The sequence below is a fragment of the Lissotriton helveticus genome, chromosome 8, assembly GCF_964261635.1.
Source record: "Lissotriton helveticus chromosome 8, aLisHel1.1, whole genome shotgun sequence".
In the NCBI taxonomy this organism is placed as follows: Eukaryota; Metazoa; Chordata; class Amphibia; order Caudata; family Salamandridae; genus Lissotriton; species Lissotriton helveticus.
In genome coordinates, this window is record NC_136069.1 from 51,652,037 (window position 1) to 51,661,679 (window position 9,643).

The window sequence follows — 9,643 nt, forward strand, 5'->3', positions numbered from 1 at the left end:
AGCAGGTGCGTACCCAGGCCCCTGGGGGCCCCGGCGGGAGGGCCCGGGTCCTGCCTTCCCCTGATTCAGAATCGCCAGACCACACGGAGGTCTGACTGACCCTCTCCCTAGTAATCCGGAGAAAAATTACCCCCCTTTCTTGTAATCCGTGCACTAGAGGTGACAGAGGGGACCCAAGGCGCGAAAGTACCCGACCTCCTGGAGCCCTCGCTGGGATCCGGGAGGCAAATGGCACCTCATCGGGACTTCCAGGGAAGTTCGGCCATCTGGTCGCCCCCATTGGAAAGCATTGCGGGCGACCAGATGGCCGAGGCGATCCGGGAGACCAGATGGCCGAGGGGATCCTGGAGACCAGATGGCCGAGGGGATCCGGGAGACCAGATGGCCGAGGGGATCCGGGCGACCAGATGGCCGGGCACGAAAGGGACGCCATCCGGTCGCCCCGTGCCCCCACGAAGGAGGGAGCGGGCGCCCGGGGCATGGCGGGCCGGAGGCCCGGGGCCCCAGCCGGGCCACAGCCATGGAGGCTGCCAGGGGCCGGCGGGCCCTCCAACCCGGGGCCCGCTTACACCTTGACAAGCAGGGGAGGCCTGCAAGGGACCGACGGACCCCTGTCCTGGGCCCTGGGTGGAGCGGCAGCCCGGGGGACCGGGCCCAGGGCCGGAGCGCCCGACCCGGGGCCCCGACCGGGCCCCTGGACCCAGCCGGGGCTCCCAGGCCCGGAGGCACAGGGGAAGCATCCCCGGGCCCGCCGGACCCCGTCCCGGGCACCCTGCCCCACGGCAGGACCCAGGACGGAGCCCGGGGTGGGGAGGCCACCCTCCCCGGGGCCCTCAGGGGCCCCGGATGGAGCTCCTGAACACAGACAAGCAAGGGGAGGCTCCCCGGGCACATCGGAACCCCTTTCCGGGCCCTTGGCAGTGCGGCAGGCTGGGAGACAGGGCCCAGGGCCTGAGCACCCGACCCGGGGCCCGCCCGGGCCCCTGGACCCAGCCGGGGCTCCCAAGCCCGGAGGCGCATGGGACGCCTCCCCGGTCCCTCCGGACCCCGTCCCGGGCACCCTGCCACGCAGCAGGACCAAGGACAGAGCCCGGGGTGGGGAGGCCGCCCTCCCCGGGCCCTCAGGGGCCCTAGCCACTGCTCCTGAACCCAGCCAAGCAAGGGGAGGCTCCCCGGGCACATCGGAACCCCTTCCCGGGCCCTTGGCCGTGCGGCAGGCTGGGAGACAGGGCCCAGGGCCTGAGCACCCGACCCGGGGCCCGCCCGGGCCCCTGGACCCAGCCGGGGCTCCCAAGCCCGGAGGCGCATGGGACGCCTCCCCGGTCCCTCCGGACCCCGTCCCGGGCACCCTGCCACGCAGCAGGACCAAGGACAGAGCCCGGGGTGGGGAGGCCGCCCTCCCCGGGCCCTCAGGGGCCCTAGCCACTGCTCCTGAACCCAGCCAAGCAAGGGGAGGCTCCCCGGGCACATCGGAACCCCTTCCCGGGCCCTTGGCCGTGCGGCAGGCTGGGAGACAGGGCCCAGGGCCGGAGCACCCGACCCGGGGCCCGCCCGGGCCCCTGGACCCAGCCGGGGCTCCCTAGCCCGGAGGCGCATGGGACGCCTCCCCGGTCCCTCCGGACCCCGTCCCGGGCACCCTGCCACGCAGCAGGACCAAGGACAGAGCCCGGGGTGGGGAGGCCGCCCTCCCCGGGCCCTCAGGGGCCCTAGCCACTGCTCCTGAACCCAGCCAAGCAAGGGGAGGCTCCCCGGGCACATCGGAACCCCTTCCCGGGCCCTTGGCAGTGCGGCAGGCTGGGAGACAGGGCCCAGGGCCGGAGCACCCGACCCGGGGCCCGGCCGGGCCCCTGGACGCAGCCGGGGCTCCCAAGCCCGGAGGTGCATGGGACGCCTCCCCGGTCCCTCCGGACCCCGTCCCGGGCACCCTGCCACGCAGCAGGACCAAGGACAGAGCCCGGGGTGGGGAGGCCGCCCTCCCCGGGCCCTCAGGGGCCCTAGCCACTGCTCCTGAACCCAGCCAAGCAAGGGGAGGCTCCCCGGGCACATCGGAACCCCTTCCCGGGCCCTTGGCAGTGCGGCAGGCTGGGAGACAGGGCCCAGGGCCGGAGCACCCGACCCGGGGCCCGGCCGGGCCCCTGGACGCAGCCGGGGCTCCCAAGCCCGGAGGTGCATGGGACGCCTCCCCGGTCCCTCCGGACCCCGTCCCAGGCACCCTGCCACGCAGCAGGACCAAGGACAGAGCCCGGGGTGGGGAGGCCGCCCTCCCCGGGCCCTCAGGGGCCCTAGCCACTGCTCCTGAACCCAGCCAAGCAAGGGGAGGCTCCCCGGGAACAACGGAACCCATTCCTAGGCCCTTGGCAGTGCGGTAGGCTGGAAGACAGGGACCAGGGCCGGAGCACCCCACCCGGGGCCCGCCCGGGCCCCTGGACCCAGCCGGGGCTCCCAAGCCCGGAGGCGCATGGGACGCCTCCCCGGACCCATGGAGCCCGTCCTGGGCATTGAGCCATGCCGTTGGCCTGGAGATGGGTGCCCCGGACGCCCGGGGGAGGTCTGTCTGGGACACATGGAGCCCGTCCTGGGCATTGAACCATGCCGTTGGCCTGGAGAAGGGAGCCCCGGACGCCCGGGGGAGGACTGCCCGGTACCCGTGGAGCCCTTCCCGGGTACTTTGCAACGCCGTTGGCCTCCTGGAGATGGGTGCCCCGAACGCCCGGGGGGTGGGCTGCCCGGGACCCGTGGAGCCCGTCCTGGGCACTCTGACCTGCTGTTGGCCCGGGGGAGGGACCCCAGACGACCGGGACCCGTGGAGCCCGTCCTTGGCACTCTGACAAGCCGTTGGCCCGGGGAAGGGAGCCCCAGACGACCGGGACCTGTGGAGCCCGTCCTGGGCACTCCTGTATGCCGTTGGCCCGGGGAAGGGAGCCCCGGACATCCGGGACCCGTGGAGCCCGTCCTGGGCACTCCTGTATGCCGTTGGCCCGGGGAAGGGAGCCCCGGACGTCCGGGACCCGTGGAGCCCGTCCTGGGCACTCTGAAATGCTTTGGCCCGGGGAAGGGAGCCCCGGACACCCGGGGGGGAGGACTGCCCGGGACCCGTGGAACTCGTCCTGGGCACTCTGACATGCCGCTGGCCCGGGGAAGGGTGCCCCGGACGCCCGGGGCCCGTGGAGCCCGTCCTGGGCACTCTGACAAGCCGTTGGCCCAGGGAAGGGAGACCTGGACGCCCGGAACCCGTGGAGCCCGTCCTGGGCACTCTGAAATGCTTTGGCCCGGGGAAGGGAGCCCCGGACGCCCGGGGGAGGACTGCCCGGGACCCGTGGAACTGGTCCTGGGCACTCTGACATGCCGCTGGCCCGGGGAAGGGAGCCCCAGACGCCTGGGGCCCGTGGAGCCCGTCCCGGGCACTCTGCCATGCCGTCAGCCTGGATGGAGCCCCGGACGCCCGGGGGGGGGGCGAAGGCCCGGGACGCATGGAGCCTGTCCCGGGCACTCTGCCATGCCGTCGGCCTGGATGGAGCACCGGACGCCCGGGGGACGACTGCCCAAGAGCCATGGAGCCCGTCCTGGGCAATTTGACATGCAGTTGGCCTGGAGGAAGGAAGCTCCGGGTGGCCTAGGGAGGTGTTGCCCAGGCTTATCTCATCTGGTCCCCATGGCAGAGAACCACCAACCCTGGTGGGGTGTCCGGGCATACCCTGCCACATAGTAATCCGGAGGCAAATTACCCCCCTTTCTTGCAATCTGTGCACGCGAGGTGACAGAGGGGACCCAAGGCGTGAAAGAACCCGACCTCATGGAGCCCTCGCTGGGATCCGGGAGGCGAATGGCACCTCATTAAGACTTCCAGGGAAGTTCGGCCATCTGGTCCCCCCCATAGGAAAGCGTTGCGGGCGACCAGATGCCCGAGGGGATCCGGGCGACCAGATGGCCGAGGGAATCCGGGCGACCAGATGGCTGGGCATGGAGGTGAAGCCGCCTGGACTCTTCCCCACCCCGTCCCCGTCCCGGGACGAATGCCCGGGACGCATGGAGCCCGTCCTGGCCACTTGACGTCCCGTCCTGGGCATTGAACCATGCCGTCGGCCTGGAGAAGGGAGCCCCCGGACGCCCGGGGGAGGACTGCCCGGTACCCGTGGAGCCCTTCCCGGGTACTTTGCAACGCCGTTGGCCTCCTGGAGATGGGTGCCCCAGATGCCCGGGGGTGGGCTGCCCGGGACCCATGGAGCCCGTCCTGGGCACTTTTACATGCCGTCGGCCTGGAGGTGGGTGCCCTGGACGCCCGGGGGAGGCCTGCCCGGGACCCGTGGAGCCCCTCCCGGGTACTTTGCCAATGCCGTTTGCCTCATGGAGATGGGTGCCCCGGACGCCCGGGGGAGGACTGCCCGGTACCCTGTGGAAAAGTAAATTTTGTCATGTTCTGTGTCCCTACGTGTCATCCATCATACGTTATGTGTGCATGACCAATATGCATATGTTATTCCCCATGTCCGATTAATGACGCAATTATAGTTGTGTCCACCTCTAGTATGCCAGTTTCCAGTCCTCGTGAATACTACGAATATCAGGCCTATGTAAAGTAATGTTGCCACGTTTCTCAGTGTGCACGTTATTTCATTATAAAGTCCCCGTTTCCAGGCCTCAACAGGGCCCGGACATCAGATTCAGCTCCTGTCTCCTGAAGCCTCGCTGAGGAGCGATACAGCCCCCACCTGTATCCTCGACCTTTCACTTACTTCCTGCCTCGCAGTGCCCGGTGCAGCTTGGCTCTGCCTCTGAGTCTGCCAAGACTATGTTATGATTCCAGCTATCAGTTCAGTCTTCCTTCTCTGCATTCCTAAGCTACTGAACTGCATCAATAGTTTCCGTCATTGTCTAGCCTATGCGGCTCCACGTTAGAGAAATACTGTATTTAATGGTCATTTAATATTCTTCATCACGCACTACATGTAGAATAAATGCATGCTCCAGTCTTAGAGTCAGTTAGCTTTTCCCCTCATGACTTCTAGTTTATATCAACATGTTCCCTAAACATTAGATACTAGATAGGGTTTAGGTACATGTCGCTCCGACCCTCCAGACTTTAGTCTCTGCTCCTAGCACAGAGTTCATAGCCCCCAGCTTCTCCTAGTAACACGTCATTGCCAGTTTGCGCGCACCACCAGGTTAGAGGTCCCGGCTCCTTAGGTAGCCCCCTCCTATGTTTCCGCCCCATTCATGACATATCCTGTTACGTCTGCACCACATGTCTATGTATACGCCCAGTTACACCTCTTTTTACTCTTATCTTTCGCGACTGCTACGCGTCACGCCTTCTGCTCCACCCACTGCTACGCCTACTGCAATGTAATGCTATGTGTTCGCGCTATGTATATATGCTCGTGTATTGTTATTAAAAGGGAGCGCGCTCATCCCAGCCCCAGCAGCTGCTGGGCCCTGTCATCCTATTCCCATGCAGGTTGTCCTGTTCCTGTCCTTATGCTGTATTAAACCTGCAAAACTCCTACTACCTCGAATCTTGACTCTTATTTATTGAGCTATCTGTTATGATATATGTCTAGTCAAAAATAGGGTATTATTTATTTATTTACCACATAATGGCGCCCGAATAGGGACTTGCCCTTTCCCCACGCGTCGGTGAAGCCACGCCGACCCCCTGACCCTCTGCAGTCGTGACGGAACTCTTCTGCGCAGTGGCAGATATTTCTGCTCAAGTATCCCTCAGGCCCACGGAGGAGACGGAGGAGGCGGTCCAGCATCCAGACGAGACGGTGGAGGAACGCGGCGAGTCCCGACCAGAGCCCAAGCCAAGAGTCCAAGGTCCGAGGTATCCGGAGGTCCACCCGTAACTGAAGTCCGAAGTTCGTCGTCGTAGCAGTCCAGTCCAGTCCGAGGCCTTCCGTTCTTGCTGCCCGGTGAGTACCATTACTGGGGTAGTATCTAGACAGGGTCAGTCTAAATTGACTCCTGGTCCGTGGGTTGGTGGTACCCAAGCCCACAAACGAAGTGTTCACCTAGGTGGATACGGGTCTTGATGCGTCCCTTTATGGGACCGGTATGTTCCGTACTGTTTCAGCAGTGCATCCAGTAACTCTAGTCTGTTCCGTTCTCGAGAAATTCTTGTGTTTCTGTTCTCAGTATTCCAGGTAATATTCTGTCCGAACTGTAATGTTATGATGTTGTTCAATGTATTTTCAATGTCGTGGTATGCCTGAATTGTTCTCCCAATTGTTATTGTTCCTTGTCTATTGTATTGTGTTCCGATTCAAGTTTACAATGTCTCTCTTTTCGAGATTACGTCAGTTAAAAACTAGAAAGGGTTTGTTAGAAGAAGCAGTTCCTGTCCCGCCCAGGGACAGTCCAGGTCATTTTATGTATCAGAAGCATGGCATAAGTGCCATATTGTATCTAGATTTATGGGTAGAGTATACCAAACAGTTAGAAGAAAAGTATAGATGGCCCGTATCGGGTACATGGGATGCCGAATGCATCATGCGAGTAGAAGAGGCATTATGGAAAAAGAAAGCCAGACAATCACAGAAAGATGCCATCGAGTTATGGCGCAAAGAAGCTCATAAAAGAACCGAAAAAGAAATCAGAAAGTCAGAACTAAGTAGAGAATCCCAAGAACGAGCCCAAGAAAGAGAATTAATCGAGATAGGTGAACGAGTTAGAATTGAGCAATCAGACAGACAGAGGAATGCCCTCATTAAGGGTATGTATCCTCTTCTTGCTGAGGGCTTGCCAAAAGCGACCCCAGAGGCATCCAGTAATTTCCCGCCACCATTAGTTCCGACCAAGCTACGTCACAAACCGACCGCAGCTGATATTTTTATTTCGTCCTATCTGGACGACACAGTCCCAGAATATGCAAATCCTGTTCGCACTCCGCCAGTCCCTGTAAATCAGGTAATTCCTGCTCCTCCAGATACCGGGGTGCCCTTAACAGCTCCCCCAGGTCAGCCCGCCATACAAGTCCAGCCCACGTTACAATTACCCACCCTGCCAGGACGAAAAGCATCAGTTGATGATTCTAGTTTAGGGGCCGCAGGAGGAGGTCTTCCTCAAACTCCGCCGCCATACAAGCGTTTATCAGCACTCGAATTACATGCTCAAGCATCACAGCGTACTCCTAAGAGTAATAAGTCTGTCGCAGAAATCAGGCAAACCCTCGGCGAATGTGTCTATGACCCAGTTCCAGGCGAGTTTAATATGGTTTTATATTCCGTACGCGTAAGGAGAGTGACCGAGTATCTAGTCACCCTGCCGAATATGAAAGAAGATCTAGACAGGATATATCGTTTCATCCGTACAGGGGATGACCCACAAAGTATTAGTGATGCCATGTCTCAAAGGAAAGCCGAGATTCAGCGTATGATATTAAAGTTTTTAATTAACTGTCTAATAAGAGAACAAGATTACCCGTCTAAAGATCCGGAAGAAATGAAAACTCTAACAAAGTGGAGTGATAATATAGCCGAAGGAAAGCACAATACCATTGGTGCCATGGAAAGTATGTACAAGAAAATCCGTAGAGAAATAATAAAGATACACGAACAGCGTAAAGCAGCACAAGTAAGCGAGAAAGAAAGTACCTCTGATCCTGAAGAGGAAGACGATGAGAATACTGCCAGAATAGCGTATGTAGGAAAACCTAGATTTCCAGATCGCCATTTACGTCTAGAACACAAGTCTATTTTCCATCATTCAGCACCAGAACAAGGTTCCCTAGAACAAGTATTTCAAGCTACCGATCACATTCTGAAATCACGAATCGGTTACAGTGAGTTAAGTACTATGCATGAACAGGAACTAGCCCGATCAGCAGTCAGATGGATTACTGATTCTACCACTTTTCCGGACGAAATAGTGGCACAAATGTTTCTGAAAATGCCCCCAGCCGAGCAGCGACTGGTGGGTATGTATATGATCCAGCACCTCATTACTCTGTATGAGGGTCAACATTCTGATCCAGGTCCGTTACACGATATCCTGAATGAATTACTCCAGTATAAATGGAGAGGTCTAGGTACCGACTTAATTAGTGTTATTCTAGAACAGCGCCACAAATATAGAACATTCTTGAACCCGCATTTTGTTCATGTCTCACCCCCAGAAAGTAAATCATTCTACATAGACAGACAGAATCCGTTACGAGAAGTCCACCCAGTCAGAGGAACGGGTGGCGAAATGCAACGAGTGTTCGTATATACTCCGATAACAAAGATGGAACTTCTCGAGATGAAGAAATTAATTCCCTGTCATGATAAAGATCCAGCAGGGTTCCATAGAGAATTAAAAGACATGCTCCGTATGGGAGAATACACTTACCCAGATATCATTAAAATGTTAAAGGTTCTGCTACCCGCAGGGGTGTATGAAAAGCTAAAGGAAAAAGAATGGGAGGTGGGAGAGAAAAAGATAGATTGGGCAGTCCTAGAAGCAGAAGATAAGATACGTGTACCAGGTACTGGTCTTGGAGAGAAATGTAAAGAATTACCAGAATTATTAATTCAAGTTTTACCCAGATTATTAACAACGAGAAAAGAAGACTGGGATGCAATCTCAGCCTGTAAACAGAAACAAGATGAAGATATTAGTGATTTTTATTCTAGGTTTGAAAAGTGCTTTAGTATCAACAGTGGCCTCAAGACAAGTAGTGAGTCATACCCTCACCTTTTCGTTACCAAATTAGTCGAGAATTCAAGTCCACCAATTAAAAACCGAGTTTTGAAAGTCGAAAGCACCTGGCAAGCAAATACTCCGTCCCAGATGCTCCAGATGCTCCAGTACCACCAGAATAGAATCAGGGAAGAGCAAGAACACGAGAGAAAACGTATGAAAGACACGAAAATGAAAGTACTAGTTGCACAATCTGTTCCTCAAGACAGTCAGAAGAGGGGTCCGAATCAAGCCAGTCATCCTGCAGCTCCCGTTAAAGGGAACTGCAATTATTGTAAACAGCCAGGTCATTTTATAAACGAGTGTGCAGTTCTGAAACATAACATAGCTACTGGTAAGACTAAAGAAAGACCACGTCCGCCTAGACAAGAACAAGTTTCACAGACTCCTCAGTCACAGAATGCACCACAGACAGCTACAGCACCGCAGCCTATTGCTGCAACACAGCATGTTACATCGCAGATGTACCAGTATGCACAGTCTGAGTATCCAGAGTACCAGCCATATTCATGAAACAGCCTAGAGAGGGAGGTAGGCTTGCCTCTCATCGAGATACCTGTAGATCAAGAAGGTCCCTATGTTCACAGTCAAGTATTAGGGAAAGACAGAAAGTTTTTGATTGATACAGGGGCAAGTAGGACCACAATTAGTCATGCCGAAGTTCCAGGGGCTCCGCTCTCAGGCTCAAGAAATGTTTCCCTTGGATTTTCAGGAAAGCCTATCGTTAATGAGATTTCAAAGCCAGTCACTCTAGAAGTAGGTCCATTGTCCCGCACTACTGATCTGTTACTTACTAAGTCATGTCCAGAAAATCTATTAGGCATTAAAACACTGAAAGAGTTAGGTGCCGTTATATGTTGTTCCCCGGAGGGAATACGTCTGTTCCTACGTGACTTTAAGGGTCACTATGTATTACGAGATTTTGATTCCAGACTGTCTAAAGTTCCGCAGCATTTATGGGCGC